Below are 13,239 nucleotides of genomic sequence, written 5' to 3' on the forward strand. Positions count from 1 at the left end.
GAGATTCAATTGCCATTCCGTGCACCATGCGTCAATTCGCTGCAGATCCTCCTGCATTTCAGTACAATTTTCCATTGTTGCAACCTCTCGATACACCACAGCATCATCTGCAAAAAGCCTCAGTGAACTTCCGATGTCATCCACCAGGTCATTTATGTATATTGTGAATAGCAACGGTCCTATGACACTCCCCTGCGGCACACCTGAAATCACTCTTACTTCGGAAGACTTCTCTCCATTGAGAATGACGTGCTGCGTTCTGTTATCTAGGAACTCCTCAATCCAATCACACAATTGATCTGATAGTCCGTATACTCTTACTTTGTTCATTAAACGACTATGGGGAACTGTGTCAAACGCCTTGCGGAAGTCAAGAAACACGGCATCTACCTGTGAACCCGTGTCTAAGGCCCTCTGAGTCTCGTGGACGAATAGCGCGAGCTGGGTTTCACACGATCGTCTTTTTCGAAACCCATGCTGATTCCTACAGAGTAGATTTCTAGTCTCCAGAAAAGACATTATACTCGAACATAATACGTGTTCCAAAATTCTACAACTGATCGACGTTAGAGATATAGGTCTATAGTTCTGCACATCTGTTCGACGTCCCTTCTTGAGAACGGGGATGACCTGTGCCCTTTTCCAATCCTTTGGAACGCTTCGCTCTTCTAGAGACCTACGGTACACCGCTGCAAGAAGGGGGGCAAGTTCCTTCGCGTACTCTGTGTAAAATCGAACTGGTATCCCATCAGGACCAGCGGCCTTTCCTCTTTTGAGCGATTTTAATTGTTTCTCTATCCCTCTGTCGTCTACTTCGATATCTACCATTTTGTCAACTGTGCGACAATCTAGAGAAGGAAGCACAGTGCAGTCTTCCTCTGTGAAACAGCTTTGGAAGAAGACATTTAGTATTTCGGCCTTTAGTCTGTCATCCTCTGTTTCAGTACCATTTTGGTCACAGAGTGTCTGGACATTTTGTTTTGATCCACCTACCGCTTTGACATAGGACCAAAATTTCTTAGGATTTTCTGCCAAGTCAGTACATAGAACGTTACTTTCGAATTCATTGAAAGCCTCTCGCATAGCCCTCCTCACACTACATTTCGCTTCGCGTAATTTTTGTTTGTCTGCAAGGCTTTGGCTATGTTTATGTTTGCTGTGAAGTTCCCTTTGCTTCCGCAGCAGTTTTCTAACTCGGTTGTTGTACCACGGTGGCTCTTTTCCATCTCTTACGATCTTGCTTGGCACATACTCATCTAACGCATATTGTACCATGGTTTTGAACTTTGTCCACTGATCCTCAACACTATCTGCACTTGAGACAAAACTTTTGTGTTGAGCCGTCAGGTACTCTGTAATCTGCTTTTTGTCACTTTTGCTAAACAGAAAAATCTTCCTACCTTTTTTAATATTTCTATTTACGGCTGAAATCATCGACGCAGTAACCGCTTTATGATCGCTGATTCCCTGTTCTGCATTAACTGATTCAAATAGTTCGGGTCTGTTTGTCACCAGAAGGTCTAATATATTATCGCCACGAGTCGGTTTTCTGTTTAACTGCTCAAGGTAGTTTTCAGATAAAGCACTTAAAAATATTTCACTGGATTCTTTGTCCCTGCCACCCGTTATGAACGTTTGAGTCTCCCAGTCTATATCCGGCAAATTAAAATCCAGATAGCCATACCATTCAGTCCGGAAACGCGCGACAGCTACGGTCGCAGGATCGAACCCTGCCTCGGGCATGGATGTGTGTGATGTCCTTAGGTTAGTTAGGATTAAGTAGTTCTAAGTTCTACGCGACTGATGACCTCTGAAGTTAAGTCCCATAGTGCTCAGAGCCATCTGAACCATTTTTTTGTTGTTGTTCTTGAAACCAATCACGAACAATTGTGGCTGGTGACACGACATCGTTGCTTGGGAACATGAAGTCTATGAATGGCTGCAGTAGCCGAACACAACCATATCCAGTCAGTGACTCAGTCGGACCACGTGACTCACTGTCACAAACGACTGTAAAAACAGTCCACCTCATTATGGAGTCACCATCAACTCGCACATTGCCTTGTTGGTAACTTGGCTCCATGGCTTCGTGGGGTCCACACCGCGCTTGAATTCTACCGTCAGCTCTTACCAACTGAAATCGGGACTCGTCTGATCCAGGGTCACGAGCTCGAGAGGAACGCCGCACTCGCATGCGTCTTCTGCTGCCACAGCCCATTAACGCCAAATTTCGCCGCACGGTCCTAACTAATACGTTCGTCGTACGTCCTTAATCGATTTCTGCAGTTATTTACGCAGTGCTGTTTGTCTGTTAGCACTAACAACTCTACCCAAACGCCGCTGCTCTCGGTCGGTAATTGGAGGCCGTCGCCCACAGCGTTCTTTGTGGTGGGAGGTAATAGCTGAAATTTGGTATTCTCGGTACACTCTTGATCTCGGAATACTGAAGTCCCCCAACGATTTCCGAAATGGAATGTCACACGCGTCTAGCTCCAACTACCATTCCGCGTTCAAAGTCTGTTAATTCCAACTGTGCCGCCATAATAGCGTTGGAAACCTTTCCACATGAATCACGGGAGAACAAATGCCAGCTTAGCCAAAGCACTGCCTTTTATACCACGTGTAAGCGATACTACCGCTTTCTGTTTGTATAAATATCGCTATCCTATGACCTCAGTGTATGTCAAAGGACTAGCATTAGGGAGTCTGTTGACGTTTCATCGTGAAAGAGGTTATGTAATTTGTGGCGTCTGAAGGGTGTGCATGTACAGGCAGAGTGGCAAAGCAGGACTAGAGATTAAGAGTAAACAACAGGATTGTTGGAGTTTAATTTCCAGGATACATAGGTTATACGCTAGTGTGCTATGTCGTCGGGAGGGGGGGGGGGGAGGAGGGGAGGGGAGAGAGTGGCTGAGAAGGGAAGTTAGTGACTTATTTCACATATATTGCTTCCAGGTATAACGCATTTTCGGTAAATATAAGGGGCAAACAAAATTGACAGGAAAAAGTTGAAATAGAAGAAAGGTAAAGATCTTCTCGCTGCAAGAGATTCAAATCAGTGGCGTGTCTTCTAGGTTAAATTCGGTAGTATGATACACAACGGAAATTTAAAGGTTGTCGATTTAACTAAATACCCGAGGCTTACACTGGGCTCATCAAGTGGTACATGTTGTGAGGAAGGCGAGCGAAAGACTGCTCTTTATTGCCTGAACCCTTACAAGGTGTATAAAAAAATCTACTACCGAGACTGCCAGCAATAAGTTTGTCCCACCTCTTCTGCAGTATTGCTCCTCTGTTCTCTGTTCTTACCAGATAAGAACGAAGGAGGACATGGAAAAAGTTCAGAGAAGGGCAACTCGTTTTGCATTATGAGGAAATGGGGAAGAGAATGTCAGGCTAACATAATCGAGTTGGATCGGTAATCTTTAAAAAGAGACATATGTCGCTGTAGCGAAATCTTTAACATTTCCTTAAGTCACGAACTTTTGTCTTCCAAATCCAAAAATATTAAAAGTATTTTTACCTCCCACCTACACAGACTGCAGTGATCATAAAATAAGGCACTGGCACACTAGGTGTCTATTATGTACGCATAGACGTGCAATTTCCATTAATAATAACTGATATATCACCCCGACAGCAAGTACGACAGCTTTGCAGAATATTGGGTGTTTCCAGGACGAGGCGAACGCGAGCCCATTGTCTTCACAAACGACAGAAAAATGTATCGCTACAACGAACCATGTTTCTTCGTAAAGGAAAAATAATACTGATAAACGCTGTGGTACATTCGTGGAAAGATAAGGAGCTGTGATGAAGTTACATTCATGTGCGTATTGCCGTGAAGTCGCACCGTGCTATATCTGCTTTGGTTGGTTGGCTGGTTGATTTGGGGAAGGGGACCAAACAGCGACGTCACTGGTCCCATCATATGAGGGAAGGCTGGAGAAGGAAACAGGCTTGTCTTCTCAAAGGAACCATGCCGGCATAGCCGGCCGCAGTGGCCTAGAGGTTCTAGGCGCTACAGTCTGGAACCGCGAGACCGCTACGGTCGCAGGTTCGAGTCCTGCCTCGAGCCTGGATGTGTGTGATGTGCTTAGGTTACTTAGGTTTAAGTAGTTCTAAGTTCTAGGGGACTTACGACCTCAGCAGTTGAGTCCCATAGTGCTCAGAGCCATTTGAACCATGCCGGCATTTGCCTGAAGCGATTTAGGAAAATCACGGAAAATCTAAATCAGGATGGCCGGACCCGGGTTTGAGCCGTCGTCCTCCCGAATTCGAGTCCAGTGTGCTAACCACTGCGCCACCACGCTCACTCTTTACCTGCTTTAAATAGTGTACATTGTATTGCGATATTCACATAAATGTATCGATAAATAAATATTTATTTCATCACCATTCCTTATTATGCCTTGCCACAATCACCATGATTATTATTATTATTATTATTATTATTATTATTATTATTATTATTAATATTATTATTCACTAAAGCAGTACGGGCACACTAGCTGTCTGCCGCCTTAGGCGGTTGCGCTAACGCCTTTGCTCGTCGGCTTCTGCTTTCGTGAGGTATTCTCGAAATTGCTTGAGAAGCGTATCGTACGAGAGCAACAGTCGTTAAACCTGTGTACTGCAACCGCGTGAAGGATGGGAAAAATTTCTGTCCCGTTGGATGTATATGCTTCTCAGTGAAGGCGCGCGTGTGCTAGATCAGTGTTGTAGGAGGTCCATGACAGGAATTTGTTGCTAGCGCACTCGAGCAGATGTAATTTCGATGGATTGCTCACACGCTGCCTGTGATGTGTAAGCTATAAGAGAATCTCAGACCAGAGAGCAGTGTTGGCTGCAGCAGGAGCTGTGTCAGTAGTAGTAGTAGTAGTGGTGGCGAGCAGTCGTGTGTTTGGAGTTGGCTGGGCCGGTCGTGGGGAGCGATGGCGGTGCCTGAGCGATGTAGTGTAAGGTAAAAGCAGGCTCGCGAATATGAATTTTTTTTAAATCTCTTAATAATAATATTTCTTATAAAAATTAACTTTTGACAATCATTCGTCTCAATTGAAAGAATTTACTAATTTCTCCAATCCATGGTCATGCCGATTATAGTAAAGAAAAATCAGTTGTTTCTTTTATACATGACAAATCTATCGGCCAGCATTGCACTGGGCTGTGCCAGAAAAATTTCTCATATGCGCGTTATCCGGCGACCTTATTGAGGTAACAATTTTTAATTTATTCAGTATGATCTTTCAGGGCCATGACGCAGCACCGCCGACGTCCAAAATTTACCAGTTCAAATTCACAGTTAATTATTGAAAGGTTGTATATGAGTCAACATTTTTAATTAGGAGGTTAGTCACATTTTTATTATTGGTAGGTTACGAAATTTATTAGTGGGGAAGCTACACTGAATGCGAATGAAATAATTATTTATTTTATTTAACTGTTGGGAGGTTACAGTGTGTTGGGAGGCAGTTGACAGTAATTGAGTGCGGCAGCTTACCTGTGTTTCAGTGGCTGTGGAAAGTAGGTGGCAGCCTGGACTGCTGCGGTTCTAGAAGGCTGCGGCTGGCATCGCAGGGGCCGCCGTCAGTTCTGAAACATGACAAGTCGGCGCTGAAGCTTTCCTTGTCTGGAGGCAGTTCAGATGGTTCAAATGGCTCTGAGCACCATGAGACTTAACATCGGAGGTCATCAGTCCCCTAGACTTAGAACTACTTAAACCTAACTAACCTAAGGACATCACACACATCCTTGCCGAGGCAGGATTCGAACCTGCGACCGTAGCAGCAGCGCGGTTCCAGACTGAAGCGCCTAAAACCGCTCGGCCACAGCGGCCGGCGGAGGGAGTTCATTTACTTCAAATGACTTACGCACATCACTTTTGTCTCCACTATTCGTCTCTACACAGCTGGCCAGTACACATCCTATTACGAAAAAGCACCATTACATAGGATCAGCAGCACTAGAAGAATGTTTTCTGACCATGCTGTTGTCTTCTCGAAAGCGTCGTCGTTGGTAAGAAAAAGCCCGTTTGCATCCGTATCATAAATTTCTCATGGCTAACCACATTCTCTTCTAATACTTACGTCCAATAGTTGTCTCTGACTACGACGCTCTAGAAACGGGTTGATCTTATCGTTTTATAGCATTTGTTCTGTGATTAATTTTTTCTACAGAAGAACGACATACTAGCCAGCAATCCAAAACTACGGCTTGATTTTATTCCATAATGTAACATACCTGGTACTTAATCTGTTCTTTATGATCAACATACATAGATTGGAATACACTCATTGTGTAGGGGTAGCGTCGTTGAAATTGAATCAAAAAGTCCTCGGACCCGGGTTCGAAACCCGCCACCGCCTAGATTTTGATTAATGATCAGCACTGCCGACCGAAGGCTTCCGGCATAAGAAGCCACCCTCATTCTGCCAACGACCTCGTCAAAGAGGGCGAAGGAGCGGAAGGAGGTTCAGGGCATTCTTTTGTCCTTGGGTTGGGAAAATGCCCCAAAAGGCGGAAGAATCAGCAATGACAACGGCATGAGAAACGCATAAGGCAATGGAAACCACTGCATTCAAGACATGTAATGTGTATTCACACGACAAGTGGCCTGTAATTGAAAAAATATGATGATTTCTCCAGTGGAAAAGGATTCCAGAACAGTCCCCCATTCGGATTTCTGGAAAGGGACTGCCAAGGGGGAAGTAACCACGAGAAAAAGACTGAATTACCAACGAAAGGAGAATGTTCTACGAGACGGGGCGTGAAATGTCAGAAGCTTGAACGTGGTTGGGAAGCTGGAAAATCTGAAAAGGGAAATGCAAATGCTCAATCTAGATACAGTGGGGGGGGGGGGGGGGCGTCCGTGAAGCGAAATGGAAAGAAGACAAGGATTTCTAGTCAGATAAGTAAGAAAACTGGCATTCTACGGATCGGAGCGTGGAATGTCAGATCCCTTAATCGGGCAGGTAGGTTAGAAAATTTAAAAAGGGAAATGGATAGGTTAAAGTTAGATATAGTGGGAATTAGTGAAGTTCGGTGGCAGGAGGAACAAGACTTTTGGTCAGGTGACTACAGGATTATAAACACAAAATCAAATAGGGATAATGCAGGAGTAGGTTTAATAATGAATAGGAAAATAGGAATGCGGGTAAGCTACTACAAACAGCATAGTGAACGCATTATTGTGGCCAAGACAGATACGAAGCCCACACCTACTACAGTAGTACAAGTTTATATGCCAACTAGCTCTGCAGATGACGAAGAAATTGAAGACATGTATGATCAAATAAAAGAAATTATTCAGATAGTGAAGGGAGATAAAAATTTAATAGTCATGGGTGACTAGAATTCGGTAGTAGGAAAAGGGAGAGAAGGAAATGTAGTAGATGAATATGGACTGTGGCAAAGAAATGAAAGAGGAAGCCGCCTGGTAGAATTTTGCACAGAGCACAACTTAATCACAGCTAACACTTGGTTCAAGAATCATATAAAGAAGGCTGTATACAGGTTTCAGATAGATTATATAATGGTAAGACAGAGATTTAGGAACCAGGTTTTAAATTGTAGGACATTTCCAGGGGCAGATGTGGACTCCAAACACAATCTATTGGTTATGACTTGTAGATTAAAACTGGAGAAACTGCAAAAACGTGGTAATTTAAGGAGTTGGGACCTGGATAAACTGAAGGAACCAGAGGTTGTACAGAGTTTCAGGGAGAGCATAAGGGAGCAATTGACAGGAATTGGGGAAAGAAATACAGTAGAAGAAGAATGGGTAGCTTTGAGGGATGAAGTAGAGAAGGCAGCAGAGGATCAAGTAGGTAAAAAGACGAGGGCTGCTAGAAATCCTTGGGTAACAGAAGAAATATTGAATTTAATTGATGAAAGGAGAAAATATAAAAATGCAGTAAATGAAGCAGGCAAAAACAAATACAGACGTCTCAAAAATGAGATCGACAGGAAGTGCAAAATGGCTAAGCAGGGATGGCTAGAGGACAAATGTAAGGATGTAGAGGCTTATCTCACTAGGGGTAAGATAGATACTGCCTACAGGAAAATTAGAGAGACCTTTGGAGATAAGAGAACCACTTGTACGAACATCAAGAGCTCAGATGGAAACCCAGTTCTAAGCAAAGAAGGGAAAGCAGAAAGGTGGAAGGAGTATATAGGGGGTCTATACAAGGGCGATGTACTTGAGGACAATATTATGGAAATGGAAGAGGATGTAGATGAAGATCAAATGGGAGATACGATACTGCGTGAAGAGTTTGACACAGCACTGAAAGACCTGAGTCGAAACAAGGCCCCCGGAGTAGACAACATTCCATTGGAACTACTGACGGCCTTGGGAGAGCCAGTCCTGACAAAACTCTACCATCTGGTGAGCAAGATGTATGAGACAGGTGAAATACCCTCAGACGTCAAGAAAAATATAATAATTCCAGTCTCAAAGAAAGCAGGTGTTGACAGATGTGAAAATTAAAGAACTATCAGTTTAATAAGTCACAGCTGCAAAATACTAACGCGAATTCTCTACAGACGAATGGAAAAACTTATAGAAGCCGACCTCAGCGAAGATCAGTTTGGATTCCGTAGAAATGTTGGAACACGTGAGGCAATACTGACCCTACGACGTATCTTAGAAGAAAGATTAAGGAAAGGCAAACCTACGTTTCTAGCATTTGTGGACTTAGAGAAAGCTTTTGACAATATTGACTGGAATACTCTCTTTCAAATTCTGAAGGTAGCAGGGGTAAAATATAGGGAGCGAAAGGCCATTTACAATTTGTACAGAAACCAGATGGCAGTCATAAGAGTCGAGGGGCATGAAAGGGAAGCAGTGGTTGGGAAAGGAGTGAGACAGGGTTGTAGCCTCTCCCCGATGTTATTCAATCTGTATATTGAGCAAGCAGTAAAGGAAACAAAAGAAAAATTTGGAGTAGGTATTAAAATTCATGGAGACGAAGTAAAAACTTTGAGGTTCGCCGATGACATTGTAATTCTGTCAGAGACAGCAAAGGACTTGGAAGAGCAGTTGAACGGAATGGATAGCGTCTTGAAAGCAGGATATAAGATGAACATCAACAAAAGCAAAACGAGGATAATGGAATGTAGTCGAATTAAGTCGGGTGATACTGAGGGAATTAGATTAGGAAATGAGACACTTAAAGTAGTAAAGGAGTTTTGCTATTTGGGGAGGAAAACAACTCATGATGGTCGAAGTAGAGAGGATATAAAATGTAGACTGGCAATGGCAAGGAAAGCGTTTCTGAAGAAGAGAAATTTGTTAACACCGAATATAGATTTATGTATCAGGAAGTCGTTTCTGAAAGTATTTGTATGGAGTGTAGCCATGTATGGAAGTGAAACATGGACGATAAATAGTTTGGACAAGAAGCGAATAGAAGCTTTCGAAATGTGGTGCTACAGAAGAATGCTGAAGATTAGATGGGTAGATCGCATAACTAATGAGGAAGTATTGAATAGGATTGGGGAGAAGAGAAGTTTGTGGCACATCTTGACCAGAAGAAGGGATCGGTTGGTAGGACATGTTCTGAGGCATCAAGGTATCACCAATTTAGCACTGGAGGGCAGCGTGGAGGGTAAAAATCGTAGAGGGAGACCAAGAGATGCTTACACTACGCAGATTCAGAAGGATGTAGGTTGCAGTGGGTACTGGGAGATGAAGAGGCTTGCACAGAATAGAGTAGCATTGAGAGCTGCATCAAACCAGTCTCAGGACTGAAGACCACAACAACAACAAGTATAGGGTAATATCAACAGAAACAGAAAATGGTATAACCGGAGTAGAATTCTTTATGAATAGGAAGGTAGGACGGAGATTGTGTTACTATGAAGAGTTCAGTGATAGGTTTATTCTTATCAGAATAGACAGCAAACCGACGATGCTAGTTCAGGTACACATGCCGACGTTGCAGGCTGAAGATGAAGAGACGGAGAAAGTATATGAGGATACTGAAAGGGTAATAGAATGTGCAAATGGAGATGAAAATCTGATGGAATGCGGTTGTAGGGGAAGGAGTAGAAGAAAACGTTACAGGACAATATGGGCTTCAGATGAGGAATGAAAGACGAGAAAGAATAAATGAGTTCTATAATAAATTTCAGCTGGTAATAGCCATTGCTCTGTTCAAGAATCGTAAGAGGAGGTAGTATACTGGGAAAAGGCCAGGTGATACAGGAAGACTTCAGTTAGGTGACATCATGGTCAGAGAGAGATTCTGCAATCCAATACGTGATGTACCTTTTGCATTTATTGCTTTTATGTTTTCGTTTTCTTCAAACGCAAAGAGAAAAGGTGAAGCGGTAGCCCAGCATAGAGTCTGCGCCAACCGTCATTTTTTTTATTTTCAAATGTTAAAAAAAAAACATAAAATGTTCCTCGGTAAGATGAAGGACTCACTCTCTATTAATGGACGAAGGTAGACACACGTTATTTTAGAGCGAGATCGGCAGTAGGCCTTTTATTTGTGAGAATAAGTAAAAAGTTTGGATGTTTTATGTGCATCAAAGAAAAGAATATAGTATTATTTTAGTAACTGAAAGATTGTATGAGTCATTTTTCCTAGTAGTACGGCAATACATAAAAACCCAAGAAACCTGTGTACTTCGGAGTTAACACGAAGATCCTATTACAATATCATGGACGTGGTCAAGAAGTTGTAGATGGAGATGGTGATCAGACGTACTATTATTAATTGCTAAGCATAAATCTGCAACCAGAGAAAGAGTATTTCATTTAGTGGACCTAATATGAAAATGTTCCTGACAACAACAAACTTGTTGTTCTTTACCCATTTTCAGGGATAGCTCAGCTTATTGTGCAAGTGTGGCACGCCAAAAATTTAATCTCATTATTTACATATTGTAAGACAATTGCAGTTAATCTCATGTACCCATGTTTCAGATCCAGTAAGGTGACGACGCCATTGCAGATGCCACTTGGTAAAGTATCATCGCGCATTTGGCCGCAGTACATGTTGAGTTTAGATTTTGCTCTCTCCAACTTGAGTACGCTTTGACCATTGAATATCATAAGCTTAAATACTAAACTACCCTCACATTGAGTACATGATAGTATTTTCATTGATTCAAAAGCAAATTTATTCTCCACCAACTCAGTGCACTGACGAGCTACTACAATCTAGATGTAAATGAGTTGATGAGGATTTTTAATCATTTTTTCTTATGATAAATTTTTTTTATGTGTAGAGATACCGATTTTAATAATCGTCAATTCAATATGTCCAAGAGTTAAATATTTTGTTCTTGAGTGTCAAACGTAATTGAACATGATTGTTGTGTATCACTTGACCCCTGAAAGCACGATTGATAAATTATATGTAGAATAGAAAAGGGAATAGCTGTTTTGTCTTTCTAGAATAGACCCCAAACTTTCACCTTTTTTAATTCATGCAATCTAGTTACGTGACAGCAGAATTTCTAATGGTTTTTTTTACGATCCGCATCCGATATTAGCTGCCTTACAGGGCCAAATTCATGTTTATTTAGAATGTTTATTTACCACCCTGAGCTTGAGAAGACAATTCAGATGTTTTGTCCATTTGTGTGTTGAGTGGTAAGCTAAGTTTGCACACATTAGTACAGTCACAGTGCAGATAAAAAGGTTGGACAACGACAATATATCTAAACAAACATTTATTTATTATTAATTTTTTTATTATATTATAGATATTGGATTGTAAGGTGTACCTGGAAACACAATTTAGTAGTGATGAAGAGTACGCTGAACTTCAAGAGATTAGTCAGGAAGAACCAATGTGTAAAGAAGTGGGATAGAGAAGCACTAAGGAATGACGAGATGTGGTTGAACTCTAAGACTATAGATACTGCAATAAGGAATACCTCAATAGGTAGTACAGTTCAAGAGGAATGGACATCTCTAAAAAGGGCAATCACAGAAGATGGAAAGAAAAACGTAGGTACAAAAAAGGTAACTGTGAAGCAACTATGTGTAACAGAAGAAATACTTCAGTTGATTGGTGAAAGAAAGAAGTACAAAAATGCTCAGGGAAGTTCAGAAATACAAGTCACTGAGGAATGAAACAATTGGGAAGTGCAGGGAAGCCAATGCGAAATGGCTGCACGTAAAATGTGAAGAAATCGAAAAAGAAATGATTGTCAGCGACTGACTCAGCGCATAGGAAAGTCAAAACACCATCGGTGAAATTAAAAGCAGAAACTTTGTTACTGGTCCTAGTTCTCTGTAAATAGCGATTACTAAACCAGATGGTAGGCTTCAGAGTACGTTAATGAGCGGCCTACAGGCACTGAAGTGAACTGTCTAACTGTGATTGAAAACTGTCTAGGTGTCCTAAACGCTCCATGTTTTGTGTCTGTCGACGGAAGAATTTCATGTCCACCAGTAAGGAGAGGAAGCAATGTAGGGAGCAGTCAACAGTGTTTCCTATAGCAGCTATCCACATTATAGGTGGACGTACATACCGCGCTAGAGAAAGTGATGGTGGGTGCTCCACGGAACTGTGAGGCGCCAGCTGAATGGTTGTGCGTGATTGCTGGCAGCCTCTCGTGGTATTGGTTGTGTGCTCTTGCTTAGTACACGACACTATTAACCACGTTAATCCGCAAATCAGTATTCTCCGTAGATTCATTTTGCGTTGGGAATTGTAACACAATTTATTTTCACCACTGTGTGCGTAACTTAGTTTTACAAACTCTGCTGTAAGTGGGGCGTCTTTAGGCCACAAGGTTAACGCAGAATAATGTACAGCGTGTAAAAAAAAAGTGTGTATGTGTTTTAGTTGTGGAACACGTACTGCTGTGAATCTGAAAGAGTGCATAAATTGAAGCAGATAGAATTCTCGGTTAGCGCCTACAAACTATGCGTGAGAGGTGTAAACAAGACAGCTATGGCTTGGGAGGTTGTCTTGCGTATGCTACAATTGTGGCAGACCTGGACACCGGACAAAAATCTAGTCACCTAGGCTGCTAGAGGACTCGTCACGCTAATAGTGTGTAACACCGTCTTCAGCATTAATAACGGCCTGAATTCGGCTAGAAAGAATCCGATAGTTTCTTCAGTTACGCCGTGTACAACGACGAAATTAGGAGGATGTTGCTTATTACATTTTGGCAGCTGTTCCAAAGAATCTAAGACATTTATAGACTTTTCATCAGGTGATTTACTTGCCAGTTCTCTTGCGATAGGCCGCCCGAGTGTTCGTCAAACGA

General features: G+C 42.2%; 1 protein-coding gene across 7 annotated transcripts in view; it reads right to left on the reverse strand.

Annotated features, from left to right (window-relative positions):
- LOC126342556 (diacylglycerol lipase-beta-like) overlaps nt 1–13,239 on the reverse strand; it is an 822,641-nt gene that overhangs the window by 445,808 nt on the left and 363,594 nt on the right. For all 7 annotated transcript variants that reach the window (XM_050001868.1, XM_050001865.1, XM_050001866.1 and 4 more), the window contains exon 2: nt 5,501–5,592. The gene's annotated coding sequence lies outside the window, so the exon portion shown is untranslated. The remainder of the gene's footprint in view (nt 1–5,500; nt 5,593–13,239) is intronic.

The sequence above is a fragment of the Schistocerca gregaria genome, chromosome 1 (assembly GCF_023897955.1).
Source record: "Schistocerca gregaria isolate iqSchGreg1 chromosome 1, iqSchGreg1.2, whole genome shotgun sequence".
In the NCBI taxonomy this organism is placed as follows: domain Eukaryota; kingdom Metazoa; phylum Arthropoda; class Insecta; order Orthoptera; family Acrididae; genus Schistocerca; species Schistocerca gregaria.